This window comes from Schistocerca serialis, unplaced genomic scaffold (assembly GCF_023864345.2).
Source record: "Schistocerca serialis cubense isolate TAMUIC-IGC-003099 unplaced genomic scaffold, iqSchSeri2.2 HiC_scaffold_1357, whole genome shotgun sequence".
Taxonomy (NCBI): domain Eukaryota; kingdom Metazoa; phylum Arthropoda; class Insecta; order Orthoptera; family Acrididae; genus Schistocerca; species Schistocerca serialis.
In genome coordinates this window covers 67,273-94,244 of record NW_026047577.1, presented here as the reverse complement: position 1 = coordinate 94,244, position 26,972 = coordinate 67,273, and the positions used below count along the sequence as shown (strand labels likewise).

General features: G+C 53.6%; 28 non-coding genes and 1 pseudogene across 28 annotated transcripts; all 29 read left to right on the top strand.

The window, feature by feature from the left end:
• The first annotated feature begins 439 nt into the window (after positions 1 to 439).
• Positions 440 to 558, top strand: LOC126440248 (5S ribosomal RNA). Its single transcript, XR_007581425.1, has one exon. It is a non-coding gene; the product is annotated as a 5S ribosomal RNA (ribosomal RNA).
• An 805-nt stretch (positions 559 to 1,363) lies between these two features.
• On the top strand, positions 1,364 to 1,481 carry LOC126440261 (5S ribosomal RNA). Its single transcript, XR_007581437.1, has one exon. It is a non-coding gene; the product is annotated as a 5S ribosomal RNA (ribosomal RNA).
• Positions 1,482 to 2,288: 807 nt separating this feature from the next.
• LOC126440247 (5S ribosomal RNA) lies at positions 2,289 to 2,407 on the top strand. The gene has a single exon (XR_007581424.1). It is a non-coding gene; the product is annotated as a 5S ribosomal RNA (ribosomal RNA).
• Positions 2,408 to 3,213: 806 nt separating this feature from the next.
• On the top strand, positions 3,214 to 3,332 carry LOC126440245 (5S ribosomal RNA). Its single transcript, XR_007581423.1, has one exon. It is a non-coding gene; the product is annotated as a 5S ribosomal RNA (ribosomal RNA).
• An 805-nt stretch (positions 3,333 to 4,137) lies between these two features.
• LOC126440244 (5S ribosomal RNA) lies at positions 4,138 to 4,256 on the top strand. Its single transcript, XR_007581422.1, has one exon. It is a non-coding gene; the product is annotated as a 5S ribosomal RNA (ribosomal RNA).
• Positions 4,257 to 5,063: 807 nt separating this feature from the next.
• Positions 5,064 to 5,182, top strand: LOC126440243 (5S ribosomal RNA). Its single transcript, XR_007581421.1, has one exon. It is a non-coding gene; the product is annotated as a 5S ribosomal RNA (ribosomal RNA).
• An 806-nt stretch (positions 5,183 to 5,988) lies between these two features.
• LOC126440242 (5S ribosomal RNA) lies at positions 5,989 to 6,107 on the top strand. The gene has a single exon (XR_007581420.1). It is a non-coding gene; the product is annotated as a 5S ribosomal RNA (ribosomal RNA).
• Positions 6,108 to 6,910: 803 nt separating this feature from the next.
• On the top strand, positions 6,911 to 7,027 carry LOC126440267 (5S ribosomal RNA). Its single transcript, XR_007581443.1, has one exon. It is a non-coding gene; the product is annotated as a 5S ribosomal RNA (ribosomal RNA).
• Positions 7,028 to 7,829: 802 nt separating this feature from the next.
• Positions 7,830 to 7,948, top strand: LOC126440241 (5S ribosomal RNA). Its single transcript, XR_007581419.1, has one exon. It is a non-coding gene; the product is annotated as a 5S ribosomal RNA (ribosomal RNA).
• An 805-nt stretch (positions 7,949 to 8,753) lies between these two features.
• On the top strand, positions 8,754 to 8,872 carry LOC126440240 (5S ribosomal RNA). Its single transcript, XR_007581418.1, has one exon. It is a non-coding gene; the product is annotated as a 5S ribosomal RNA (ribosomal RNA).
• An 805-nt stretch (positions 8,873 to 9,677) lies between these two features.
• Positions 9,678 to 9,795, top strand: LOC126440258 (5S ribosomal RNA). Its single transcript, XR_007581434.1, has one exon. It is a non-coding gene; the product is annotated as a 5S ribosomal RNA (ribosomal RNA).
• Positions 9,796 to 10,600: 805 nt separating this feature from the next.
• LOC126440238 (5S ribosomal RNA) lies at positions 10,601 to 10,719 on the top strand. The gene has a single exon (XR_007581416.1). It is a non-coding gene; the product is annotated as a 5S ribosomal RNA (ribosomal RNA).
• An 806-nt stretch (positions 10,720 to 11,525) lies between these two features.
• On the top strand, positions 11,526 to 11,643 carry LOC126440264 (5S ribosomal RNA). The gene has a single exon (XR_007581440.1). It is a non-coding gene; the product is annotated as a 5S ribosomal RNA (ribosomal RNA).
• An 806-nt stretch (positions 11,644 to 12,449) lies between these two features.
• LOC126440237 (5S ribosomal RNA) lies at positions 12,450 to 12,568 on the top strand. Its single transcript, XR_007581415.1, has one exon. It is a non-coding gene; the product is annotated as a 5S ribosomal RNA (ribosomal RNA).
• Positions 12,569 to 13,375: 807 nt separating this feature from the next.
• LOC126440236 (5S ribosomal RNA) lies at positions 13,376 to 13,494 on the top strand. The gene has a single exon (XR_007581414.1). It is a non-coding gene; the product is annotated as a 5S ribosomal RNA (ribosomal RNA).
• An 806-nt stretch (positions 13,495 to 14,300) lies between these two features.
• LOC126440260 (5S ribosomal RNA) lies at positions 14,301 to 14,418 on the top strand. Its single transcript, XR_007581436.1, has one exon. It is a non-coding gene; the product is annotated as a 5S ribosomal RNA (ribosomal RNA).
• An 806-nt stretch (positions 14,419 to 15,224) lies between these two features.
• Positions 15,225 to 15,341, top strand: LOC126440265 (5S ribosomal RNA). The gene has a single exon (XR_007581441.1). It is a non-coding gene; the product is annotated as a 5S ribosomal RNA (ribosomal RNA).
• Positions 15,342 to 16,146: 805 nt separating this feature from the next.
• LOC126440234 (5S ribosomal RNA) lies at positions 16,147 to 16,265 on the top strand. The gene has a single exon (XR_007581413.1). It is a non-coding gene; the product is annotated as a 5S ribosomal RNA (ribosomal RNA).
• Positions 16,266 to 17,071: 806 nt separating this feature from the next.
• LOC126440233 (5S ribosomal RNA) lies at positions 17,072 to 17,190 on the top strand. Its single transcript, XR_007581412.1, has one exon. It is a non-coding gene; the product is annotated as a 5S ribosomal RNA (ribosomal RNA).
• Positions 17,191 to 17,993: 803 nt separating this feature from the next.
• On the top strand, positions 17,994 to 18,112 carry LOC126440232 (5S ribosomal RNA). The gene has a single exon (XR_007581411.1). It is a non-coding gene; the product is annotated as a 5S ribosomal RNA (ribosomal RNA).
• Positions 18,113 to 18,918: 806 nt separating this feature from the next.
• On the top strand, positions 18,919 to 19,038 carry LOC126440256 (5S ribosomal RNA). The gene has a single exon (XR_007581433.1). It is a non-coding gene; the product is annotated as a 5S ribosomal RNA (ribosomal RNA).
• Positions 19,039 to 19,842: 804 nt separating this feature from the next.
• On the top strand, positions 19,843 to 19,961 carry LOC126440208 (5S ribosomal RNA). Its single transcript, XR_007581389.1, has one exon. It is a non-coding gene; the product is annotated as a 5S ribosomal RNA (ribosomal RNA).
• Positions 19,962 to 20,768: 807 nt separating this feature from the next.
• On the top strand, positions 20,769 to 20,889 carry LOC126440266 (5S ribosomal RNA). The gene has a single exon (XR_007581442.1). It is a non-coding gene; the product is annotated as a 5S ribosomal RNA (ribosomal RNA).
• An 806-nt stretch (positions 20,890 to 21,695) lies between these two features.
• LOC126440231 (5S ribosomal RNA) lies at positions 21,696 to 21,814 on the top strand. The gene has a single exon (XR_007581410.1). It is a non-coding gene; the product is annotated as a 5S ribosomal RNA (ribosomal RNA).
• An 805-nt stretch (positions 21,815 to 22,619) lies between these two features.
• Positions 22,620 to 22,748, top strand: LOC126440270 (5S ribosomal RNA; annotated as a pseudogene).
• Positions 22,749 to 23,551: 803 nt separating this feature from the next.
• LOC126440269 (5S ribosomal RNA) lies at positions 23,552 to 23,668 on the top strand. Its single transcript, XR_007581444.1, has one exon. It is a non-coding gene; the product is annotated as a 5S ribosomal RNA (ribosomal RNA).
• An 810-nt stretch (positions 23,669 to 24,478) lies between these two features.
• On the top strand, positions 24,479 to 24,597 carry LOC126440230 (5S ribosomal RNA). The gene has a single exon (XR_007581409.1). It is a non-coding gene; the product is annotated as a 5S ribosomal RNA (ribosomal RNA).
• An 805-nt stretch (positions 24,598 to 25,402) lies between these two features.
• Positions 25,403 to 25,520, top strand: LOC126440262 (5S ribosomal RNA). The gene has a single exon (XR_007581438.1). It is a non-coding gene; the product is annotated as a 5S ribosomal RNA (ribosomal RNA).
• An 804-nt stretch (positions 25,521 to 26,324) lies between these two features.
• LOC126440229 (5S ribosomal RNA) lies at positions 26,325 to 26,443 on the top strand. The gene has a single exon (XR_007581408.1). It is a non-coding gene; the product is annotated as a 5S ribosomal RNA (ribosomal RNA).
• The last annotated feature ends 529 nt before the right edge of the window (positions 26,444 to 26,972 follow it).

Here is a 26,972-nt window from a genome sequence, read left to right as displayed (position 1 = left end):
CGGCAGCGAGCGGCAGTCGAGCAAAGTCGGGACAAGTCGGGACGCGGACAGGGACAGGAATGGTGTGAATGCACTGCAAACTACGCAGACACCTGGTGTGAGGCGAGGCGAGGCGAGGCGAGGAAGCCCACATCGCTACCAGTGGCGCCCTCCAGCACGACACTGCACCACCCCGCACAGGCCCTCCGCTGGACACCAGGGACAAGATGCGTCCTCCGCTAGTGTCGAAGGCTGCACGCGCCCAGCGAATGACAGGAGGTGCAACGAGCAGCAGTGCGTCTCACACACGCGGCGGTGGGGCGCGCCCCCCGCACGCGTCCTCGAGGAACTGGCTGTTGCGGAAGGAAGTGCTTTCGTCAAATGCGGCGGAAAACTAACATTTTGTGTGTTGGGAAAAAAGCCGAACGCGAATTCTGCCGTGCTCCTACATTAGATGCGCGCCAACGGCCATACCATGATGGATACACCGGTTCTCGTCCGATCACCGAAGTTAAGCATCATTGGGCCCAGTTAGTACTTGGATGGGTGACCACCTGGGAAACCTGGGTGCTGTTGGCTACCTTCCTTTTTTTTTTTTTTCGTTTTCGTATTATGTCGCTACCCCTGCCAGCCCAATTTTCAAACTGCCTTTCTGTTGTGACAAAGATGCTTCCTTATGCCTTTTAAACTACTGTAATGGTACGAAAATGCAGTAATTAACTCGGTTTGAGGGAGAATGTGCTAACCAAGTTTGCCAAGAAGACTTTGAAAACGACAAAACTGTACGAATCGGCAGGTGATTTCTGAAATACGTCACCGCCTATTGTTGTGTAGGAGTGTAGAGTTCCAAATTTGGTTTGTAATCATGACTTTATTCCTTAGTCGTCTCGTCTCGTCCCGCAGACGTTTGTCGTGCTTGCGCTGTCATATGGACCACGACCCGAGCGGCAGCGAGCGGCAGTCGAGCAAAGTCGGGACAAGTCGGGACGCGGACAGGGACAGGAATGGTGTGAATGCACTGCAAACTACGCAGACACCTGGTGTGAGGCGAGGCGAGGCGAGGCGAGGAAGCCCACATCGCTACCAGTGGCGCCCTCCAGCACGACACTGCACCACCCCGCACAGGCCCTCCGCTGGACACCAGGGACAAGATGCGTCCTCCGCTAGTGTCGAAGGCTGCACGCGCCCAGCGAATGACAGGAGGTGCAACGAGCAGCAGTGCGTCTCACACACGCGGCGGTGGGGCGCGCCCCCCGCACGCGTCCTCGAGGAACTGGCTGTTGCGGAAGGAAGTGCTTTCGTCAAATGCGGCGGAAAACTAACATTTTGTGTGTTGGGAAAAAAGCCGAACGCGAATTCTGCCGTGCTCCTACATTAGATGCGCGCCAACGGCATACCATGATGGATACACCGGTTCTCGTCCGATCACCGAAGTTAAGCATCATTGGGCCCAGTTAGTACTTGGATGGGTGACCACCTGGGAAACCTGGGTGCTGTTGGCTACCTTCCTTTTTTTTTTTTTTCGTTTTCGTATTATGTCGCTACCCCTGCCAGCCCAATTTTCAAACTGCCTTTCTGTTGTGACAAAGATGCTTCCTTATGCCTTTTAAACTACTGTAATGGTACGAAAATGCAGTAATTAACTCGGTTTGAGGGAGAATGTGCTAACCAAGTTTGCCAAGAAGACTTTGAAAACGACAAAACTGTACGAATCGGCAGGTGATTTCTGAAATACGTCACCGCCTATTGTTGTGTAGGAGTGTAGAGTTCCAAATTTGGTTTGTAATCATGACTTTATTCCTTAGTCGTCTCGTCTCGTCCCGCAGACGTTTGTCGTGCTTGCGCTGTCATATGGACCACGACCCGAGCGGCAGCGAGCGGCAGTCGAGCAAAGTCGGGACAAGTCGGGACGCGGACAGGGACAGGAATGGTGTGAATGCACTGCAAACTACGCAGACACCTGGTGTGAGGCGAGGCGAGGCGAGGCGAGGAAGCCCACATCGCTACCAGTGGCGCCCTCCAGCACGACACTGCACCACCCCGCACAGGCCCTCCGCTGGACACCAGGGACAAGATGCGTCCTCCGCTAGTGTCGAAGGCTGCACGCGCCCAGCGAATGACAGGAGGTGCAACGAGCAGCAGTGCGTCTCACACACGCGGCGGTGGGGCGCGCCCCCCGCACGCGTCCCTCGAGGAACTGGCTGTTGCGGAAGGAAGTGCTTTCGTCAAATGCGGCGGAAAAACTAACATTTTGTGTGTTGGGAAAAAAGCCGAACGCGAATTCTGCCGTGCTCCTACATTAGATGCGCGCCAACGGCCATACCATGATGGATACACCGGTTCTCGTCCGATCACCGAAGTTAAGCATCATTGGGCCCAGTTAGTACTTGGATGGGTGACCACCTGGGAAACCTGGGTGCTGTTGGCTACCTTCCTTTTTTTTTTTTTTCGTTTTCGTATTATGTCGCTACCCCTGCCAGCCCAATTTTCAAACTGCCTTTCTGTTGTGACAAAGATGCTTCCTTATGCCTTTTAAACTACTGTAATGGTACGAAAATGCAGTAATTAACTCGGTTTGAGGGAGAATGTGCTAACCAAGTTTGCCAAGAAGACTTTGAAAACGACAAAACTGTACGAATCGGCAGGTGATTTCTGAAATACGTCACCGCCTATTGTTGTGTAGGAGTGTAGAGTTCCAAATTTGGTTTGTAATCATGACTTTATTCCTTAGTCGTCTCGTCTCGTCCCGCAGACGTTTGTCGTGCTTGCGCTGTCATATGGACCACGACCCGAGCGGCAGCGAGCGGCAGTCGAGCAAAGTCGGGACAAGTCGGGACGCGGACAGGGACAGGAATGGTGTGAATGCACTGCAAACTACGCAGACACCTGGTGTGAGGCGAGGCGAGGCGAGGCGAGGAAGCCCACATCGCTACCAGTGGCGCCCTCCAGCACGACACTGCACCACCCCCGCACAGGCCCTCCGCTGGACACCAGGGACAAGATGCGTCCTCCGCTAGTGTCGAAGGCTGCACGCGCCCAGCGAATGACAGGAGGTGCAACGAGCAGCAGTGCGTCTCACACACGCGGCGGTGGGGCGCGCCCCCCGCACGCGTCCTCGAGGAACTGGCTGTTGCGGAAGGAAGTGCTTTCGTCAAATGCGGCGGAAAACTAACATTTTGTGTGTTGGGAAAAAAGCCGAACGCGAATTCTGCCGTGCTCCTACATTAGATGCGCGCCAACGGCCATACCATGATGGATACACCGGTTCTCGTCCGATCACCGAAGTTAAGCATCATTGGGCCCAGTTAGTACTTGGATGGGTGACCACCTGGGAAACCTGGGTGCTGTTGGCTACCTTCCTTTTTTTTTATTTTCGTTTTCGTATTATGTCGCTACCCCTGCCAGCCCAATTTTCAAACTGCCTTTCTGTTGTGACAAAGATGCTTCCTTATGCCTTTTAAACTACTGTAATGGTACGAAAATGCAGTAATTAACTCGGTTTGAGGGAGAATGTGCTAACCAAGTTTGCCAAGAAGACTTTGAAAACGACAAAACTGTACGAATCGGCAGGTGATTTCTGAAATACGTCACCGCCTATTGTTGTGTAGGAGTGTAGAGTTCCAAATTTGGTTTGTAATCATGACTTTATTCCTTAGTCGTCTCGTCTCGTCCCGCAGACGTTTGTCGTGCTTGCGCTGTCATATGGACCACGACCCGAGCGGCAGCGAGCGGCAGTCGAGCAAAGTCGGGACAAGTCGGGACGCGGACAGGGACAGGAATGGTGTGAATGCACTGCAAACTACGCAGACACCTGGTGTGAGGCGAGGCGAGGCGAGGCGAGGAAGCCCACATCGCTACCAGTGGCGCCCTCCAGCACGACACTGCACCACCCCGCACAGGCCCTCCGCTGGACACCAGGGACAAGATGCGTCCTCCGCTAGTGCCGAAGGCTGCACGCGCCCAGCGAATGACAGGAGGTGCAACGAGCAGCAGTGCGTCTCACACACGCGGCGGTGGGGCGCGCCCCCCGCACGCGTCCTCGAGGAACTGGCTGTTGCGGAAGGAAGTGCTTTCGTCAAATGCGGCGGAAAACTAACATTTTGTGTGTTGGGAAAAAAGCCGAACGCGAATTCTGCCGTGCTCCTACATTAGATGCGCGCCAACGGCCATACCATGATGGATACACCGGTTCTCGTCCGATCACCGAAGTTAAGCATCATTGGGCCCAGTTAGTACTTGGATGGGTGACCACCTGGGAAACCTGGGTGCTGTTGGCTACCTTCCTTTTTTTTTTTTTTTCGTTTTCGTATTATGTCGCTACCCCTGCCAGCCCAATTTTCAAACTGCCTTTCTGTTGTGACAAAGATGCTTCCTTATGCCTTTTTAAACTACTGTAATGGTACGAAAATGCAGTAATTAACTCGGTTTGAGGGAGAATGTGCTAACCAAGTTTGCCAAGAAGACTTTGAAAACGACAAAACTGTACGAATCGGCAGGTGATTTCTGAAATACGTCACCGCCTATTGTTGTGTAGGAGTGTAGAGTTCCAAATTTGGTTTGTAATCATGACTTTATTCCTTAGTCGTCTCGTCTCGTCCCGCAGACGTTTGTCGTGCTTGCGCTGTCATATGGACCACGACCCGAGCGGCAGCGAGCGGCAGTCGAGCAAAGTCGGGACAAGTCGGGACGCGGACAGGGACAGGAATGGTGTGAATGCACTGCAAACTACGCAGACACCTGGTGTGAGGCGAGGCGAGGCGAGGCGAGGAAGCCCACATCGCTACCAGTGGCGCCCTCCAGCACGACACTGCACCACCCCGCACAGGCCCTCCGCTGGACACCAGGGACAAGATGCGTCCTCCGCTAGTGCCGAAGGCTGCACGCGCCCAGCGAATGACAGGAGGTGCAACGAGCAGCAGTGCGTCTCACACACGCGGCGGTGGGGCGCGCCCCCCGCACGCGTCCTCGAGGAACTGGCTGTTGCGGAAGGAAGTGCTTTCGTCAAATGCGGCGGAAAACTAACATTTTGTGTGTTGGGAAAAAAGCCGAACGCGAATTCTGCCGTGCTCCTACATTAGATGCGCGCCAACGGCCATACCATGATGGATACACCGGTTCTCGTCCGATCACCGAAGTTAAGCATCATTGGGCCCAGTTAGTACTTGGATGGGTGACCACCTGGGAAACCTGGGTGCTGTTGGCTACCTTCCTTTTTTTTTTTTTTTCGTTTTCGTATTATGTCGCTACCCCTGCCAGCCCAATTTTCAAACTGCCTTTCTGTTGTGACAAAGATGCTTCCTTATGCCTTTTAAACTACTGTAATGGTACGAAAATGCAGTAATTAACTCGGTTTGAGGGAGAATGTGCTAACCAAGTTTGCCAAGAAGACTTTGAAAACGACAAAACTGTACGAATCGGCAGGTGATTTCTGAAATACGTCACCGCCTATTGTTGTGTAGGAGTGTAGAGTTCCAAATTTGGTTTGTAATCATGACTTTATTCCTTAGTCGTCTCGTCTCGTCCCGCAGACGTTTGTCGTGCTTGCGCTGTCATATGGACCACGACCCGAGCGGCAGCGAGCGGCAGTCGAGCAAAGTCGGGACAAGTCGGGACGCGGACAGGGACAGGAATGGTGTGAATGCACTGCAAACTACGCAGACACCTGGTGTGAGGCGAGGCGAGGCGAGGCGAGGAAGCCCACATCGCTACCAGTGGCGCCCTCCAGCACGACACTGCACCACCCCGCACAGGCCCTCCGCTGGACACCAGGGACAAGATGCGTCCTCCGCTAGTGTCGAAGGCTGCACGCGCCCAGCGAATGACAGGAGGTGCAACGAGCAGCAGTGCGTCTCACACACGCGGCGGTGGGGCGCGCCCCCCGCACGCGTCCTCGAGGAACTGGCTGTTGCGGAAGGAAGTGCTTTCGTCAAATGCGGCGGAAAACTAACATTTTGTGTGTTGGGAAAAAAGCCGAACGCGAATTCTGCCGTGCTCCTACATTAGATGCGCGCCAACGGCCATACCATGATGGATACACCGGTTCTCGTCCGATCACCGAAGTTAAGCATCATTGGGCCCAGTTAGTACTTGGATGGGTGACCACCTGGGAAACCTGGGTGCTGTTGGCTACCTTCCTTTTTTTTTTTTTTCGTTTTCGTATTATGTCGCTACCCCTGCCAGCCCAATTTTCAAACTGCCTTTCTGTTGTGACAAAGATGCTTCCTTATGCCTTTTAAACTACTGTAATGGTACGAAAATGCAGTAATTAACTCGGTTTGAGGGAGAATGTGCTAACCAAGTTTGCCAAGAAGACTTTGAAAACGACAAAACTGTACGAATCGGCAGGTGATTTCTGAAATACGTCACCGCCTATTGTTGTGTAGGAGTGTAGAGTTCCAAATTTGGTTTGTAATCATGACTTTATTCCTTAGTCGTCTCGTCTCGTCCCGCAGACGTTTGTCGTGCTTGCGCTGTCATATGGACCACGACCCGAGCGGCAGCGAGCGGCAGTCGAGCAAAGTCGGGACAAGTCGGGACGCGGACAGGGACAGGAATGGTGTGAATGCACTGCAAACTACGCAGACACCTGGTGTGAGGCGAGGCGAGGCGAGGCGAGGAAGCCCACATCGCTACCAGTGGCGCCCTCCAGCACGACACTGCACCACCCCGCACAGGCCCTCCGCTGGACACCAGGGACAAGATGCGTCCTCCGCTAGTGTCGAAGGCTGCACGCGCCCAGCGAATGACAGGAGGTGCAACGAGCAGCAGTGCGTCTCACACACGCGGCGGTGGGGCGCGCCCCCCGCACGCGTCCTCGAGGAACTGGCTGTTGCGGAAGGAAGTGCTTTCGTCAAATGCGGCGGAAAACTAACATTTTGTGTTGGGAAAAAAGCCGAACGCGAATTCTGCCGTGCTCCTACATTAGATGCGCGCCAACGGCCATACCATGATGGATACACCGTTCTCGTCCGATCACCGAAGTTAAGCATCATTGGGCCCAGTTAGTACTTGGATGGGTGACCACCTGGAAACCTGGGTGCTGTTGGCTACCTTCCTTTTTTTTTTTTTCGTTTTCGTATTATGTCGCTACCCCTGCCAGCCCAATTTTCAAACTGCCTTTCTGTTGTGACAAAGATGCTTCCTTATGCCTTTTAAACTACTGTAATGGTACGAAAATGCAGTAATTAACTCGGTTTGACGGAGAATGTGCTAACCAAGTTTGCCAAGAAGACTTTGAAAACGACAAAACTGTACGAATCGGCAGGTGATTCTGAAATACGTCACCGCCTATTGTTGTGTAGGAGTGTAGAGTTCCAAATTTGGTTTGTAATCATGACTTTATTCCTTAGTCGTCTCGTCTCGTCCCGCAGACGTTTGTCGTGCTTGCGCTGTCATATGGACCACGACCCGAGCGGCAGCGAGCGGCAGTCGAGCAAAGTCGGGACAAGTCGGGACGCGGACAGGGACAGGAATGGTGTGAATGCACTGCAAACTACGCAGACACCTGGTGTGAGGCGAGGCGAGGCGAGGCGAGGAAGCCCACATCGCTACCAGTGGCGCCCTCCAGCACGACACTGCACCACCCCGCACAGGCCCTCCGCTGGACACCAGGGACAAGATGCGTCCTCCGCTAGTGTCGAAGGCTGCACGCGCCCAGCGAATGACAGGAGGTGCAACGAGCAGCAGTGCGTCTCACACACGCGGCGGTGGGGCGCGCCCCCCGCACGCGTCCTCGAGGAACTGGCTGTTGCGGAAGGAAGTGCTTTCGTCAAATGCGGCGGAAAACTAACATTTTGTGTGTTGGGAAAAAAGCGAACGCGAATTCTGCCGTGCTCCTACATTAGATGCGCGCCAACGGCCATACCATGATGGATACACCGGTTCTCGTCCGATCACCGAAGTTAAGCATCATTGGGCCCAGTTAGTACTTGGATGGGTGACCACCTGGGAAACCTGGGTGCTGTTGGCTACCTTCCTTTTTTTTCTTTTTTCGTTTTCGTATTATGTCGCTACCCCTGCAGCCCAATTTTCAAACTGCCTTTCTGTTGTGACAAAGATGCTTCCTTATGCCTTTTAAACTACTGTAATGGTACGAAAATGCAGTAATTAACTCGGTTTGAGGGAGAATGTGCTAACCAAGTTGCCAAGAAGACTTTGAAAACGACAAAACTGTACGAATCGGCAGGTGATTTCTGAAATACGTCACCGCCTATTGTTGTGTAGGAGTGTAGAGTTCCAAATTTGGTTTGTAATCATGACTTTATTCCTTAGTCGTCTCGTCTCGTCCCGCAGACGTTTGTCGTGCTTGCGCTGTCATATGGACCACGACCCGAGCGGCAGCGAGCGGCAGTCGAGCAAAGTCGGGACAAGTCGGGACGCGGACAGGGACAGGAATGGTGTGAATGCACTGCAAACTACGCAGACACCTGGTGTGAGGCGAGGCGAGGCGAGGCGAGGAAGCCCACATCGCTACCAGTGGCGCCCTCCAGCACGACACTGCACCACCCCGCACAGGCCCTCCGCTGGACACCAGGGACAAGATGCGTCCTCCGCTAGTGTCGAAGGCTGCACGCGCCCAGCGAATGACAGGAGGTGCAACGAGCAGCAGTGCGTCCTCACACACGCGGCGGTGGGGCGCGCCCCCCGCACGCGTCCTCGAGGAACTGGCTGTTGCGGAAGGAAGTGCTTTCGTCAAATGCGGCGGAAAACTAACATTTTGTGTGTTGGGAAAAAAGCCGAACGCGAATTCTGCCGTGCTCCTACATTAGATGCGCGCCAACGGCCATACCATGATGGATACACCGGTTCTCGTCCGATCACCGAAGTTAAGCATCATTGGGCCCAGTTAGTACTTGGATGGGTGACCACCTGGGAAACCTGGGTGCTGTTGGCTACCTTCCTTTTTTTTCTTTTTCGTTTTCGTATTATGTCGCTACCCCTGCCAGCCCAATTTTCAAACTGCCTTTCTGTTGTGACAAAGATGCTTCCTTATGCCTTTTAAACCTACTGTAATGGTACGAAAATGCAGTAATTAACTCGGTTTGAGGGAGAATGTGCTAACCAAGTTTGCCAAGAAGACTTTGAAAACGACAAAACTGTACGAATCGGCAGGTGATTTCTGAAATACGTCACCGCCTATTGTTGTGTAGGAGTGTAGAGTTCCAAATTTGGTTTGTAATCATGACTTTATTCCTTAGTCGTCTCGTCTCGTCCCGCAGACGTTTGTCGTGCTTGCGCTGTCATATGGACCACGACCCGAGCGGCAGCGAGCGGCAGTCGAGCAAAGTCGGGACAAGTCGGGACGCGGACAGGGACAGGAATGGTGTGAATGCACTGCAAACTACGCAGACACCTGGTGTGAGGCGAGGCGAGGCGAGGCGAGGAAGCCCACATCGCTACCAGTGGCGCCCTCCAGCACGACACTGCACCACCCCGCACAGGCCCTCCGCTGGACACCAGGACAAGATGCGTCCTCCGCTAGTGCCGAAGGCTGCACGCGCCCAGCGAATGACAGGAGGTGCAACGAGCAGCAGTGCGTCTCACACACGCGGCGGTGGGGCGCGCCCCCCGCACGCGTCCTCGAGGAACTGGCTGTTGCGGAAGGAAGTGCTTTCGTCAAATGCGGCGGAAAACTAACATTTTGTGTGTTGGGAAAAAAGCCGAACGCGAATTCTGCCGTGCTCCTACATTAGATGCGCGCCAACGGCCATACCATGATGGATACACCGGTTCTCGTCCGATCACCGAAGTTAAGCATCATTGGCCCAGTTAGTACTTGGATGGGTGACCACCTGGGAAACCTGGGTGCTGTTGGCTACCTTCCTTTTTTTTTTTTTTCGTTTTCGTATTATGTCGCTACCCCTGCCAGCCCAATTTTCAAACTGCCTTTCTGTTGTGACAAAGATGCTTCCTTATGCCTTTTAAACTACTGTAATGGTACGAAAATGCAGTAATTAACTCGGTTTGAGGGAGAATGTGCTAACCAAGTTTGCCAAGAAGACTTTGAAAACGACAAAACTGTACGAATCGGCAGGTGATTCTGAAATACGTCACCGCCTATTGTTGTGTAGGAGTGTAGAGTTCCAAATTTGGTTTGTAATCATGACTTTATTCCTTAGTCGTCTCGTCTCGTCCCGCAGACGTTTGTCGTGCTTGCGCTGTCATATGGACCACGACCCGAGCGGCAGCGAGCGGCAGTCGAGCAAAGTCGGGACAAGTCGGGACGCGGACAGGGACAGGAATGGTGTGAATGCACTGCAAACTACGCAGACACCTGGTGTGAGGCGAGGCGAGGCGAGGCGAGGAAGCCCACATCGCTACCAGTGGCGCCCTCCAGCACGACACTGCACCACCCCGCACAGGCCCTCCGCTGGACACCAGGGACAAGATGCGTCCTCCGCTAGTGCCGAAGGCTGCACGCGCCCAGCGAATGACAGGAGGTGCAACCGAGCAGCAGTGCGTCTCACACACGCGGCGGTGGGGCGCGCCCCCCGCACGCGTCCTCGAGGAACTGGCTGTTGCGGAAGGAAGTGCTTTCGTCAAATGCGGCGGAAAACTAACATTTTGTGTGTTGGGAAAAAAGCCGAACGCGAATTCTGCCGTGCTCCTACATTAGATGCGCGCCAACGGCCATACCATGATGGATACACCGGTTCTCGTCCGATCACCGAAGTTAAGCATCATTGGGCCCAGTTAGTACTTGGATGGGTGACCACCTGGGAAACCTGGGTGCTGTTGGCTACCTTCCTTTTTTTTTTTTTTCGTTTTCGTATTATGTCGCTACCCCTGCCAGCCCAATTTTCAAACTGCCTTTCTGTTGTGACAAAGATGCTTCCTTATGCCTTTTAAACTACTGTAATGGTACGAAAATGCAGTAATTAACTCGGTTTGAGGGAGAATGTGCTAACCAAGTTGCCAAGAAGACTTTGAAAACGACAAAACTGTACGAATCGGCAGGTGATTTCTGAAATACGTCACCGCCTATTGTTGTGTAGGAGTGTAGAGTTCCAAATTTGGTTTGTAATCATGACTTTATTCCCTTAGTCGTCTCGTCTCGTCCCGCAGACGTTTGTCGTGCTTGCGCTGTCATATGGACCACGACCCGAGCGGCAGCGAGCGGCAGTCGAGCACAAAGTCGGGACAAGTCGGGACGCGGACAGGGACAGGAATGGTGTGAATGCACTGCAAACTACGCAGACACCTGGTGTGAGGCGAGGCGAGGCGAGGCGAGGAAGCCCACATCGCTACCAGTGGCGCCCTCCAGCACGACACTGCACCACCCCGCACAGGCCCTCCGCTGGACACCAGGGACAAGATGCGTCCTCCGCTAGTGTCGAAGGCTGCACGCGCCCAGCGAATGACAGAGGTGCAACGAGCAGCAGTGCGTCTCACACACGCGGCGGTGGGGCGCGCCCCCCGCACGCGTCCTCGAGGAACTGGCTGTTGCGGAAGGAAGTGCTTTCGTCAAATGCGGCGGAAAACTAACATTTTGTGTGTTGGGAAAAAAGCCGAACGCGAATTCTGCCGTGCTCCTACATTAGATGCGCGCCAACGGCCATACCATGATGGATACACCGGTTCTCGTCCGATCACCGAAGTTAAGCATCATTGGGCCCAGTTAGTACTTGATGGGTGACCACCTGGGAAACCTGGGTGCTGTTGGGCTACCTTCCTTTTTTTTCTTTTTCGTTTTCCGTATTATGTCGCTACCCCTGCCAGCCAATTTTCAAACTGCCTTTCTGTTGTGACAAAGATGCTTCCTTATGCCTTTTAAACTACTGTAATGGTACGAAAATGCAGTAATTAACTCCGGTTTGAGGAGAATGTGCTAACCAAGTTTGCCAAGAAGACTTTGAAAACGACAAAACTGTACGAATCGGCAGGTGATTTCTGAAATACGTCACCGCCTATTGTTGTGTAGGAGTGTAGAGTTCCAAATTTGGTTTGTAATCATGACTTTATTCCTTAGTCGTCTCGTCTCGTCCCGCAGACGTTTGTCGTGCTTGCGCTGTCATATGGACCACGACCCGAGCGGCAGCGAGCGGCAGTCGAGCAAAGTCGGGACAAGTCGGGACGCGGACAGGGACAGGAATGGTGTGAATGCACTGCAAACTACGCAGACACCTGGTGTGAGGCGAGGCGAGGCGAGGCGAGGAAGCCCACATCGCTACCAGTGGCGCCCTCCAGCACGACACTGCACCACCCCGCACAGGCCCTCCGCTGGACACCAGGGACAAGATGCGTCCTCCGCTAGTGTCGAAGGCTGCACGCGCCCAGCGAATGACAGGAGGTGCAACGAGCAGCAGTGCGTCTCACACACGCGGCGGTGGGGCGCGCCCCCCGCACGCGTCCTCGAGGAACTGGCTGTTGCGGAAGGAAGTGCTTTCGTCAAATGCGGCGGAAAACTAACATTTTGTGTGTTGGGAAAAAAGCCGAACGCGAATTCTGCCGTGCTCCTACATTAGATGCGCGCCAACGGCCATACCATGATGGATACACCGGTTCTCGTCCGATCACCGAAGTTAAGCATCATTGGGCCCAGTTAGTACTTGGATGGGTGACCACCTGGGAAACCTGGGTGCTGTTGGCTACCTTCCTTTTTTTTCTTTTTCGTTTTCGTATTATGTCGCTACCCCTGCCAGCCCAATTTTCAAACTGCCTTTCTGTTGTGACAAAGATGCTTCCTTATGCCTTTTAAACTACTGTAATGGTACGAAAATGCAGTAATTAACTCGGTTTGAGGGAGAATGTGCTAACCAAGTTTGCCAAGAAGACTTTGAAAACGACAAAACTGTACGAATCGGCAGGTGATTTCTGAAATACGTCACCGCCTATTGTTGTGTAGGAGTGTAGAGTTCCCAAATTTGGTTTGTAATCATGACTTTATTCCTTAGTCGTCTCGTCTCGTCCCGCAGACGTTTGTCGTGCTTGCGCTGTCATATGGACCCACGACCCCGAGCGGCAGCGAGCGCAGTCGAGGCAAAGTCGGGACAAGTCGGGACGCGGACAGGGACAGGAATGGTGTGAATGCACTGCAAACTACGCAGACACCTGGTGTGAGGCGAGGCGAGGCGAGGCGAGGAAGCCCACATCGCTACCTGGCGCCCTCCAGCACGACACTGCACCACCCGCACAGGCCCTCCGCTGGACACCAGGGACAAGATGCGTCCTCCGCTAGTGCCGAAGGCTGCACGCGCCCAGCGAATGACAGGAGGTGCAACGAGCAGCAGTGCGTCTCACACACGCGGCGGGTGGGGCGCGCCCCCCGCACGCGTCCTCGAGGAACTGGCTGTTGCGGAAGGAAGTGCTTTCGTCAAATGCGGCGGAAAACTAACATTTTGTGTGTTGGGAAAAAAGCCGAACGCCGAATTCTGCCGTGCTCCTACATTAGATGCGCGCCAACGGCCATACCATGATGGATACACCGGTTCTCGTCCGATCACCGAAGTTAAGCATCATTGGGCCCAGTTAGTACTTGGATGGGTGACCACCTGGGAAACCTGGGTGCTGTTGGCTACTTCCTTTTTTTTTTTTTTCGTTTTCGTATTATGTCGCTACCCCCTGCCAGCCCAATTTTCAAACTGCCTTTCTGTTGTGACAAAGATGCTTCCTTATGCCTTTTAAACTACTGTAATGGTACGAAAATGCAGTAATTAACTCGGTTTGAGGGAGAATGTGCTAACCAAGTTTGCCAAGAAGACTTTGAAAACGACAAAACTGTACGAATCGGCAGGTGATTTCTGAAATACGTCACCGCCTATTGTTGTGTAGGAGTGTAGAGTTCCAAATTTGGTTTGTAATCATGACTTTATTCCTTAGTCGTCTCGTCTCGTCCCGCAGACGTTTGTCGTGCTTGCGCTGTCATATGGACCCACGACCCGAGCGGCAGCGAGCGGCAGTCGAGCAAAGTCGGGACAAGTCGGGACGCGGACAGGGACAGGAATGGTGTGAATGCACTGCAAACTACGCAGACACCTGTGTGAGGCGAGGCGAGGCGAGGCGAGGAAGCCCACATCGCTACCAGTGGCGCCCTCCAGCACGACACTGCACCACCCCCGCACAGGCCCTCCGCTGGACACCAGGGACAAGATGCGTCCTCCGCTAGTGTCGAAGGCTGCACGCGCCCAGCGAATGACAGGAGGTGCAACGAGCAGCAGTGCGTCTCACACACGCGGCGGTGGGGCGCGCCCCCCGCACGCGTCCTCGAGGAACTGGCTGTTGCGGAAGGAAGTGCTTTCGTCAAATGCGGCGGAAAACTAACATTTTGTGTGTTGGGAAAAAAGCCGAACGCGAATTCTGCCGTGCTCCTACATTAGATGCGCGCCAACGGCCATACCATGATGGATACACGGTTCTCGTCCGATCACCGAAGTTAAGCATCATTGGGCCCAGTTAGTACTTGGATGGGTGACCACCTGGGAAACCTGGGTGCTGTTGGCTACCTTCCTTTTTTTTTTTTTCGTTTTCGTATTATGTCGCTACCCCTGCCAGCCCAATTTTCAAACTGCCTTTCTGTTGTGACAAAGATGCTTCCTTATGCCTTTTAAACTACTGTAATGGTACGAAAATGCAGTAATTAACTCGGTTTGAGGGAGAATGTGCTAACCAAGTTTGCCAAGAAGACTTTGAAAACGACAAAACTGTACGAATCGGCAGGTGATTTCTGAAATACGTCACCGCCTATTGTTGTGTAGGAGTGTAGAGTTCCAAATTTGGTTTGTAATCATGACTTTATTCCTTAGTCGTCTCGTCTCGTCCCGCAGACGTTTGTCGTGCTTGCGCTGTCATATGGACCACGACCCCGAGCGGCAGCGAGCGGCAGTCGAGCAAAGTCGGGACAAGTCGGGACGCGGACAGGGACAGGAATGGTGTGAATGCACTGCAAACTACGCAGACACCTGGTGTGAGGCGAGGCGAGGCGAGGCGAGGAAGCCCACATCGCTACCAGTGGCGCCCTCCAGCACGACACTGCACCACCCCGCACAGGCCTCTCCGCTGGACACCAGGGACAAGATGCGTCCTCCGCTAGTGTCGAAGGCTGCACGCGCCCAGCGAATGACAGGAGGTGCAACGAGCAGCAGTGCGTCTCACACACGCGGCGGTGGGGCGCGCCCCCCGCACGCGTCCTCGAGGAACTGGCTGTTGCGGAAGGAAGTGCTTTCGTCAAATGCGGCGGAAAACTAACATTTTGTGTGTTGGGAAAAAAGCCGAACGCGAATTCTGCCGTGCTCCTACATTAGATGCGCGCCAACGGCCATACCATGATGGATACACCGGTTCTCGTCCGATCACCGAAGTTAAGCATCATTGGGCCCAGTTAGTACTTGGATGGTGACCACTGGGAAACCTGGGTGCTGTTGGCTACCTTCCTTTTTTTTTTTTCGTTTTCGTATTATGTCGCTACCCCTGCCAGCCCAATTTTCAAACTGCCTTTCTGTTGTGACAAAGATGCTTCCTTATGCCTTTTAAACTACTGTAATGGTACGAAAATGCAGTAATTAACTCGGTTTGAGGGAGAATGTGCTAACCAAGTTTGCCAAGAAGACTTTGAAAACGACAAAACTGTACGAATCGGCAGGTGATTTCTGAAATACGTCACCGCCTATTGTTGTGTAGGAGTGTAGAGTTCCAAATTTGGTTTGTAATCATGACTTTATTCCTTAGTCGTCTCGTCTCGTCCCGCAGACGTTTGGTCGTGCTTGCGCTGTCATATGGACCACGACCCGAGCGGCAGCGAGCGGCAGTCGAGCAAAGTCGGGACAAGTCGGGACGCGGGACAGGGACAGGAATGGTGTGAATGCACTGCAAACTACGCAGACACCTGGTGTGAGGCGAGGCGAGGCGAGGCGAGGAAGCCCACATCGCTACCAGTGGCGCCCTCCAGCACGACACTGCACCACCCCGCACAGTCCCTCCGCTGGACACCAGGGACAAGATGCGTCCTCCGCTAGTGTCGAAGGCTGCACGCGCCCAGCGAATGACAGGAGGTGCAACGAGCAGCAGTGCGTCTCACACACGCGGCGGTGGGGCGCGCCCCCCGCACGCGTCCTCGAGAACTGGCTGTTGCGGAAGGAAGTGCTTTCGTCAAATGCGGGCGGAAAACTAACATTTTGTGTGTTGGGAAAAAAGCCGAACGCGAATTCTGCCGTGCTCCTACATTAGATGCGCGCCAACGGCCATACCATGATGGATACACCGGTTCTCGTCCGATCACCGAAGTTAAGCATCATTGGGCCCAGTTAGTACTTGGATGGGTGACCACCTGGGAAACCTGGGTGCTGTTGGCTACCTTCCTTTTTTTTTTTTTTTCGTTTTCGTATTATGTCGCTACCCCTGCCAGCCAATTTTCAAACTGCCTTTCTGTTGTGACAAAGATGCTTCCTTATGCCTTTTAAACTACTGTAATGGTACGAAAATGCAGTAATTAACTCGGTTTGAGGGAGAATGTGCTAACCAAGTTTGCCAAGAAGACTTTGAAAACGACAAAACTGTACGAATCGGCAGGTGATTTCTGAAATACGTCACCGCCTATTGTTGTGTAGGAGTGTAGAGTTCCAAATTTGGTTTGTAATCATGACTTTATTCCTTAGTCGTCTCGTCTCGTCCCGCAGACGTTTGTCGTGCTTGCGCTGTCATATGGACCACGACCCGAGCGGCAGCGAGCGGCAGTCGAGCAAAGTCGGGACAAGTCGGGACGCGACAGGGACAGGAATGGTGTGAATGCACTGCAAACTACGCAGACTACCTGGTGTGAGGCGAGGCGAGGCGAGGCGAGGAAGCCCACATCGCTACCAGTGGCGCCCTCCAGCACGACACTGCACCACCCCGCACAGGCCCTCCGGCTGGACACCAGGGACAAGATGCGTCCTCCGCTAGTGTCGAAGGCTGCACGCGCCCAGCGAATGACAGGAGGTGCAACGAGCAGCAGTGCGTCTCACACACGCGGCGGTGGGGCGCGCCCCCCGCACGCGTCCTCGAGGAACTGGCTGTTGCGGAAGGAAGTGCTTTCGTCAAATGCGGCGGAAAACTAACATTTTGTGTGTTGGGAAAAAAGCCGAACGCGAATTCTGCCGTGCTCCTACATTAGATGCGCGCCAACGGCCATACCATGATGGATACACCGGTTCTCGTCCGATCACCGAAGTTAAGCATCATTGGGCCCAGTTAGTACTTGGATGGGTGACCACCTGGGAAACCTGGGTGCTGTTGGCTACCTTCCTTTTGTTTTTTTTTCGTTTTCGTATTATGTCGCTACCCCTGCCAGCCCAATTTTCAAACTGCCTTTCTGTTGTGACAAAGATGCTTCCTTATGCCTTTAAACTACTGTAATGGTACGAAAATGCAGTAATTAACTCGGTTTGAGGGAGAATGTGCTAACCAAGTTTGCCAAGAAGACTTTGAAAACGACAAAACTGTACGAATCGGCAGGTGATTTCTGAAATACGTCACCGCCTATTGTTGTGTAGGAGTGTAGAGTTCCAAATTGGTTTGTAATCATGACTTTATTCCTTAGTCGTCTCGTCTCGTCCCGCAGACGTTTGTCGTGCTTGCGCTGTCATATGGACCACGACCCGAGCGGCAGCGAGCGGCAGTCGAGCAAAGTCGGGACAAGTCGGGACGCGGACAGGGACAGGAATGGTGTGAATGCACTGCAAACTACGCAGACACCTGGTGTGAGGCGAGGCGAGGCGAGGCGAGGAAGCCCACATCGCTACCAGTGGCGCCCTCCAGCACGACACTGCACCACCCCGCACAGGCCCTCCGCTGGACACCAGGGACAAGATGCGTCCTCCGCTAGTGTCGAAGGCTGCACGCGCCCAGCGAATGACAGGAGGTGCAACGAGCAGCAGTGCGTCTCACACACGCGGCGGTGGGGCGCGCCCCCCCGCACGCGTCCTCGAGGAACTGGCTGTTGCGGAAGGAAGTGCTTTCGTCAAATGCGGCGGAAACTAACATTTTGTGTGTTGGGAAAAAAGCCGAACGCGAATTCTGCCGTGCTCCTACATTAGATGCGCGCCAACGGCCATACCATGATGGATACACCGGTTCTCGTCCGATCACCGAAGTTAAGCATCATTGGGCCCAGTTAGTACTTGGATGGGTGACCACCTGGGAAACCTGGGTGCTGTTGGCTACCTTCCTTTTTTTTTTTTCGTTTTCGTATTATGTCGCTACCCCTGCCAGCCCAATTTTCAAACTGCCTTTCTGTTGTGACAAAGATGCTTCCTTATGCCTTTTAAACTACTGTAATGGTACGAAAATGCAGTAATTAACTCGGTTTGAGGGAGAATGTGCTAACCAAGTTTGCCAAGAAGACTTTGAAAAACGACAAAACTGTACGAATCGGCAGGTGATTTCTGAAATACGTCACCGCCTATTGTTGTGTAGGAGTGTAGAGTTCCAAATTTGGTTTGTAATCATGACTTTATTCCTTAGTCGTCTCGTCTCGTCCCGCAGACGTTTGTCGTGCTTGCGCTGTCATATGGACCACGACCCGAGCGGCAGCGAGCGGCAGTCGAGCAAAGTCGGGACAAGTCGGGACGCGGACAGGGACAGGAATGGTGTGAATGCACTGCAAACTACGCAGACACCTGGTGTGAGGCGAGGCGAGGCGAGGCGAGGAAGCCCACATCGCTACCAGTGGCGCCCTCCAGCACGACACTGCACCACCCCGCACAGGCCCTCCGCTGGACACCAGGGACAAGATGCGTCCTCCGCTAGTGTCGAAGGCTGCACGCGCCCAGCGAATGACAGGAGGTGCAACGAGCAGCAGTGCGTCTCACACACGCGGCGGTGGGGCGCGCCCCTCCGCACGCGTCCTCGAGGAACTGGCTGTTGCGGAAGGAAGTGCTTTCGTCAAATGCGGCGGAAAACTAACATTTTGTGTGTTGGGAAAAAAGCCGAACGCGAATTCTGCCGTGCTCCCTACATTATATGCGCGCCAACGGCCATACCATGATGGATTACACCGGTTCTCGTCCGATCACCGAAGTTAAGCATCATTGGGCCCAGTTAGTACTTGGATGGGTGACCACCTGGGAAACCTGGGTGCTGTTGGCTACCTTCCTTTTTTTTTTTTTCGTTTTCGTATTATGTCGCTACCCCTGCCAGCCCAATTTTCAAACTGCCTTTCTGTTGTGACAAAGATGCTTCCTTATGCCTTTTAAACTACTGTAATGGTACGAAAATGCAGTAATTAACTCGGTTTGAGGGAGAATGTGCTAACCAAGTTTGCCAAGAAGACTTTGAAAACGACAAAACTGTACGAATCGGCAGGTGATTTCTGAAATACGTCACCGCCTATTGTTGTGTAGGAGTGTAGAGTTCCAAATTTGGTTTGTAATCATGACTTTATTCCTTAGTCGTCTCGTCTCGTCCCGCAGACGTTTGTCGTGCTTGCGCTGTCATATGGACCACGACCCGAGCGGCAGCGAGCGGCAGTCGAGCAAAGTCGGGACAAGTCGGGACGCGGACAGGGACAGGAATGGTGTGAATGCACTGCAAACTACGCAGACACCTGGTGTGAGCGAGGCGAGGCGAGGCGAGGAAGCCCACATCGCTACCCAGTGGCGCCCTCCAGCACGACACTGCACCACCCCGCACAGGCCCTCCGCTGGACACCAGGGACAAGATGCGTCCTCCGCTAGTGTCGAAGACTGCACGCGCCCAGCGAATGACAGGAGGTGCAACGAGCAGCAGTGCGTCTCACACACGCGGCGGTGGGGCGCGCCCCCCGCACGCGTCCTCGAGGAACTGGCTGTTGCGGAAGGAAGTGCTTTCGTCAAATGCGGCGGAAAACTAACATTTTGTGTGTTGGGAAAAAAGCCGAACGCGAATTCTGCCGTGCTCCTACATTAGATGCGCGCCAACGGCCATACCATGATGGATACACCGGTTCTCGTCCGATCACCGAAGTTAAGCATCATTGGGCCCAGGTAGTACTTGGATGGGTGACCACCTGGGAAACCTGGGTGCTGTTGGCTACCTTCCTTTTTTTTTTTTTCGTTTTCGTATTATGTCGCTACCCCTGCCAGCCCAATTTTCAAACTGCCTTCTGTTGTGACAAAGATGCTTCCTTATGCCTTTTAAACTACTGTAATGGTACGAAAATGCAGTAATTAACTCGGTTTGAGGGAGAATGTGCTAACCAAGTTTGCCAAGAAGACTTTGAAAACGACAAAACTGTACGAATCGGCAGGTGATTTCTGAAATACGTCACCGCCTATTGTTGTGTAGGAGTGTAGAGTTCCAAATTTTGGTTTGTAATCATGACTTTATTCCTTAGTCGTCTCGTCTCGTCCCGCAGACGTTTGTCGTGCTTGCGCTGTCATATGGACCACGACCCGAGCGGCAGCGAGCGGCAGTCGAGCAAAGTCGGGACAAGTCGGGACGCGGGACAGGGACAGGAATGGTGTGAATGCACTGCAAACTACGCAGACACCTGGTGTGAGGCGAGGCGAGGCGAGGCGAGGAAGCCCACATCGCGCTACCAGTGGCGCCCTCAGCACGACACTGCACCACCCCGCACAGGCCCTCCGCTGGACACCAGGGACAAGATGCGTCCTCCGCTAGTGTCGAAGGCTGCACGCGCCCAGCGAATGACAGGAGGTGCAACGAGCAGCAGTGCGTCTCACACACGCGGCGGTGGGGCGCGCCCCCCGCACGCGTCCTCGAGGAACTGGGCTGTTGCGGAAGGAAGTGCTTTCGTCAAATGCGGCGGAAAACTAACATTTTGTGTGTTGGGAAAAAAGCCGAACGCGAATTCTGCCGTGCTCCTACATTAGATGCGCGCCAACGGCCATACCATGATGTGATACACCGGTTCTCGTCCGATCACCGAAGTTAAGCATCCATTGGGCCCAGTTAGTACTTGGATGGGTGACCACCTGGGAAACCTGGGTGCTGTTGGCTACCTTCCTTTTTTTTTTTTTCGTTTTCGTATTATGTCGCTACCCCTGCCAGCCCAATTTTCAAACTGCCTTTCTGTTGTGACAAAGATGCTTCCTTATGCCTTTTAAACTACTGTAATGGTACGAAAATGCAGTAATTAACTCGGTTTGAGGGAGAATGTGCTAACCAAGTTTGCCAAGAAGACTTTGAAAACGACAAAACTGTACGAATCGGCAGGTGATTTCTGAAATACGTCACCGCCTATATGTTGTGTAGGAGTGTAGAGTTCCAATTTGGTTTGTAATCATGACTTTATTCCTTAGTCGTCTCGTCTCGTCCGCAGACGTTTGTCGTGCTTGCGCTGTCATATGGACCACGAACCCGAGCGGCAGCGAGCGGCAGTCGAGCAAAGTCGGGACAAGTCGGGACGCGGACAGGGACAGGAATGGTGTGAATGCACTGCAAACTACGCAGACACCTGGTGTGAGGCGAGGCGAGGCGAGGCGAGGAAGCCCACATCGCTACCAGTGGCGCCCTCCAGCACGACACTTGCACCACCCCGCACAGGCCCTCCGCTGGGACACCAGGGACAAGATGCGTCCTCCGCTAGTGTCGAAGGCTGCACGCGCCCAGCGAATGACAGGAGGTGCAACGAGCAGCAGTGCGTCTCACACACGCGGCGGTGGGGCGCGCCCCCCGCACGCGTCCTCGAGGAACTGGCTGTTGCGGAAGGAAGTGCTTTCGTCAAATGCGGCGGAAAACTAACATTTTGTGTGTTGGGAAAAAAGCCGAACGCGAATTCTGCCGTGCTCCTACATTAGATGCGCGCCAACGGCCATACCATGATGGATACACCGGTTCTCGTCCGATCACCGAAGTTAAGCATCATTGGGCCCAGTTAGTACTTGGATGGGTGACCACCTGGGAAACCTGGGTGCTGTTGGCTACCTTCCTTTTTTTTTTTTTTCGTTTTCGTATTATGTCGCTACCCCTGCCCAGCCCAATTTTCAAACTGCCTTTCTGTTGTGACAAAGATGCTTCCTTATGCCTTTAAACTACTGTAATGGTACGAAAATGCAGTAATTAACTCGGTTTGAGGGAGAATGTGCTAACCAAGTTTGCCAAGAAGACTTTGAAAACGACAAAACTGTACGAATCGGCAGGTGATTTCTGAAATACGTCACCGCCTATTGTTGTGTAGGAGTGTAGAGTTCCAAATTTGGTTTGTAATCATGACTTTATTCCTTAGTCGTCTCGTCTCGTCCCGCAGACGTTTGTCGTGCTTGCGCTGTCATATGGACCACGACCCGAGCGGCAGCGAGCGGCAGTCGAGCAAAGTCGGGACAAGTCGGGACGCGGACAGGGACAGGAATGGTGTGAATGCACTGCAAACTACGCAGACACCTGGTGTGAGGCGAGGCGAGGCGAGGCGAGGAAGCCCACATCGCTACCAGTGGCGCCCTCCAGCACGACACTGCACCACCCCGCACAGGCCCTTCCGCTGGACACCAGGACAAGATGCGTCCTCCGCTAGTGTCGAAGGCTGCACGCGCCCAGCGAATGACAGGAGGTGCAACGAGCAGCAGTGCGTCTCACACACGCGGCGGTGGGGCGCGCCCCCCGCACGCGTCCTCGAGGAACTGGCTGTTGCGGAAGGAAGTGCTTTCGTCAAATGCGGCGGAAAACCTAACATTTTGTGTGTTGGGAAAAAGCCGAACGCGAATTCTGCCGTGCTCCTACATTAGATGCGCGCCAACGGCATACCATGATGGATACACCGGTTCTCGGTCCGATCACCGAAGTTAAGCATCATTGGGCCCAGTTAGTACTTGGATGGGTGACCATGGGTGACCACCTGGGAAACCTGGGTGCTGTTGGCTACCTTCCTTTTTTTTTCTTTTTCGTTTTCGTATTATGTCGCTACCCCTGCCAGCCCCAATTTTCAAACTGCCTTTCTGTTGTGACAAAGATGCTTCCTTATGCCTTTTAAACTACTGTAATGGTACGAAAATGCAGTAATTAACTCGGTTTGAGGGAGAATGTGCTACCAAGTTTGCCAAGAAGACTTTGAAAACGACAAAACTGTACGAATCGGCAGGTGATTCTGAAATACGTCACCGCCTATTGTTGTGTAGGAGTGTAGAGTTCCAAATTGGTTTGTAATCATGACTTTATTCCTTAGTCGTCTCGTCTCGTCCCGCAGACGTTTGTCGTGCTTGCGCTGTCATATGGACCACGACCCGAGCGGCAGCGAGCGGCAGTCGAGCAAAGTCGGGACAAGTCGGGACGCGGACAGGGACAGGAATGGTGTGAATGCACTGCAAACTACGCAGACACCTGGTGTGAGGCGAGGCGAGGCGAGGCGAGGAAGCCCACATCGCTACCAGTGGCGCCCTCCAGCACGACACTGCACCACCCCGCACAGGCCCTCCGCTGGACACCAGGGACAAGATGCGTCCTCCGCTAGTGTCGAAGGCTGCACGCGCCCAGCGAATGACAGGAGGTGCAACGAGCAGCAGTGCGTCTCACACACGCGGCGGTGGGGCGCGCCCCCCGCACGCGTCCTCGAGAACTGGCTGTTGCGGAAGGAAGTGCTTTCGTCAAATGCGGCGGAAAACTAACATTTTGTGTGTTGGGAAAAAAGCCGAACGCGAATTCTGCCGTGCTCCTACATTAGATGCGCGCCAACGGCCATACCATGATGGATACACCGGTTCTCGTCGATCACCGAAGTTAAGCATCATTGGGCCCAGTTAGTACTTGGATGGGTGACCACCTGGGAAACCTGGGTGCTGTGGCTACCTTCCTTTTTTTTCTTTTTCGTTTTCGTATTATGTCGCTACCCCTGCCAGCCCAATTTTCAAACTGCCTTTCTGTTGTGACAAAGATGCTTCCTTATGCCTTTTAAACTACTGTAATGGTACGAAAATGCAGTAATTAACTCGGTTTGAGGGAGAATGTGCTAACCAAGTTTGCCAAGAAGACTTTGAAAACGACAAAACTGTACGAATCGGCAGGTGATTTCTGAAATACGTCACCGCCTATTGTTGTGTAGGGAGTGTAGAGTTCCAAATTTGGTTTGTAATCATGACTTTATTCCTTAGTCGTCTCGTCTCGTCCCGCAGACGTTTGTCGTGCTTGCGCTGTCATATGGACCACGACCCGAGCGGCAGCGAGCGGCAGTCGAGCAAAGTCGGGACAAGTCGGGACGCGGACAGGGACAGGAATGGTGTGAATGCACTGCAAACTACGCAGACACCTGGTGTGAGGCGAGGCGAGGCGAGGCGAGGAAGCCCACATCGCTACCTAGTGGCGCCCTCCAGCACGACACTGCACCACCCCGCACAGGCCCTCCGCTGGACACCAGGGACAAGATGCGTCCTCCGCTAGTGCCGAAGGCTGCACGCGCCCAGCGAATGACAGGAGGTGCAACGAGCAGCAGTGCGTCTCACACACGCGGCGGTGGGGCGCGCCCCCCCGCACGCGTCCTCGAGGAACTGGCTGTTGCGGAAGGAAGTGCTTTCGTCAAATGCGGGCGGAAAAACTAACATTTTGTGTGTTGGGAAAAAAGCCGAACGCGAATTCTGCCGTGCTCCTACATTAGATGCGCGCCAACGGCCATACCATGATGGATACACCGGTTCTCGTCCGATCACCGAAGTTAAGCATCATTGGGCCCAGTTAGTACTTGGATGGGTGACCACCTGGGAAACCTGGGTGCTGTTGGCTACCTTCCTTTTTTTTTTTTTCGTTTTCGTATTATGTCGCTACCCCTGCCAGCCCAATTTTCAAACTGCCTTTCTGTTGTGACAAAGATGCTTCCTTATGCCTTTTAAACTACTGTAATGGTACGAAAATGCAGTAATTAACTCGGTTTGAGGGAGAATGTGCTAACCAAGTTTGCCAAGAAGACTTTGAAAACGACAAAACTGTACGAATCGGCAGGTGATTTCTGAAATACGTCACCTGCCTATTGTTGTGTAGGAGTGTAGAGTTCCAAATTTGGTTTGTAATCATGACTTTATTCCTTAGTCGTCTCGTCTCGTCCCGCAGACGTTTGTCGTGCTTGCGCTGTCATATGGACCACGACCCGAGCGGCAGCGAGCGGCAGTCGAGCAAAGTCGGGACAAGTCGGGACGCGGACAGGGACAGGAATGGTGTGAATGCACTGCAAACTACGCAGACACCTGGTGTGAGGCGAGGCGAGGCGAGGCGAGGAAGCCCACATCGCTACCAGTGGCGCCCTCCAGCACGACACTGCACCACCCCGCACAGGCCCTCCGCTGGACACCAGGGACAAGATGCGTCCTCCGCTAGTGCCGAAGGCTGCACGCGCCCAGCGAATGACAGGAGGTGCAACGAGCAGCAGTGCGTCTCACACACGCGGCGGTGGGGCGCGCCCCCCGCACGCGTCCTCGAGGAACTGGCTGTTGCGGAAGGAAGTGCTTTCGTCAAATGCGGCGGAAAACTAACATTTTGTGTGTTGGGAAAAAAGCCGAACGCGAATTCTGCCGTGCTCCTACATTAGATGCGCGCCAACGGCCATACCATGATGGATACACCGGTTCTCGTCCGATCACCGAAGTTAAGCATCATTGGGCCCAGTTAGTACTTGGATGGGTGACCACCTGGGAAACCTGGGTGCTGTGGCTACCTTCCTTTTTTTTTTTTTTCGTTTTCGTATTATGTCGCTACCCCTGCCAGCCCAATTTTCAAACTGCCTTTCTGTTGTGACAAAGATGCTTCCTTATGCCTTTTAAACTACTGTAATGGTACGAAAATGCAGTAATTAACTCGGTTTGAGGGAGAATGTGCTAACCAAGTTTGCCAAGAAGACTTGAAAACGACAAAACTGTACGAATCGGCAGGTGATTTCTGAAATACGTCACCGCCTATTGTTGTGTAGGAGTGTAGAGTTCCAAATTTGGTTTGTAATCATGACTTTATTCCTTAGTCGTCTCGTCTCGTCCCGCAGACGTTTGTCGTGCTTGCGCTGTCATATGGACCACGACCCGAGCGGCAGCGAGCGGCAGTCGAGCAAAGTCGGGACAAGTCGGGACGCGGACAGGGACAGGAATGGTGTGAATGCACTGCAAACTACGCAGACACCTGGTGTGAGGCGAGGCGAGGCGAGGCGAGGAAGCCCACATCGCTACCAGTGGCGCCCTCCAGCACGACACTGCACCACCCCGCACAGGCCCTCCGCTGGACACCAGGGACAAGATGCGTCCTCCGCTAGTGTCGAAGGCTGCACGCGCCCAGCGAATGACAGGAGGTGCAACGAGCAGCAGTGCGTCTCACACACGCGGCGGTGGGGCGCGCCCCCCGCACGCGTCCTCGAGGAACTGGCTGTTGCGGAAGGAAGTGCTTTCGTCAAATGCGGCGGAAAACTAACATTTTGTGTGTTGGGAAAAAAGCCGAACGCGAATTCTGCCGTGCTCCTACATTAGATGCGCGCCAACGGCCATACCATGATGGATACACCGGTTCTCGTCCGATCACCGAAGTTAAGCATCATTGGGCCCAGTTAGTACTTGGATGGGTGACCACCTGGGAAACCTGGGTGCTGTTGGCTACCTTCCTTTTTTTTCTTTTTCGTTTTCGTATTATGTCGCTACCCCTTGCCAGCCCAATTTCAAACTGCCTTTCTGTTGTGACAAAGATGCTTCCTTATGCCTTTAAACTACTGTAATGGTACGAAAATGCAGTAATTAACTCGGTTTGAGGGAGAATGTGCTAACCAAGTTTGCCAAGAAGACTTTGAAAACGACAAAACTGTACGAATCGGCAGGTGATTTCTGAAATACGTCACCGCCTATTGTTGTGTAGGAGTGTAGAGTTCCAAATTTGGTTTGTAATCATGACTTTATTCCTTAGTCGTCTCGTCTCGTCCCGCAGACGTTTGTCGTGCTTGCGCTGTCATATGGACCACGACCCGAGCGGCAGCGAGCGGCAGTCGAGCAAAGTCGGGACAAGTCGGGACGCGGACAGGGACAGGAATGGTGTGAATGCACTGCAAACTACGCAGACACCTGGTGTGAGGCGAGGCGAGGCGAGGCGAGGAAGCCCACATCGCTACCCAGTGGCGCCCTCCAGCACGACAC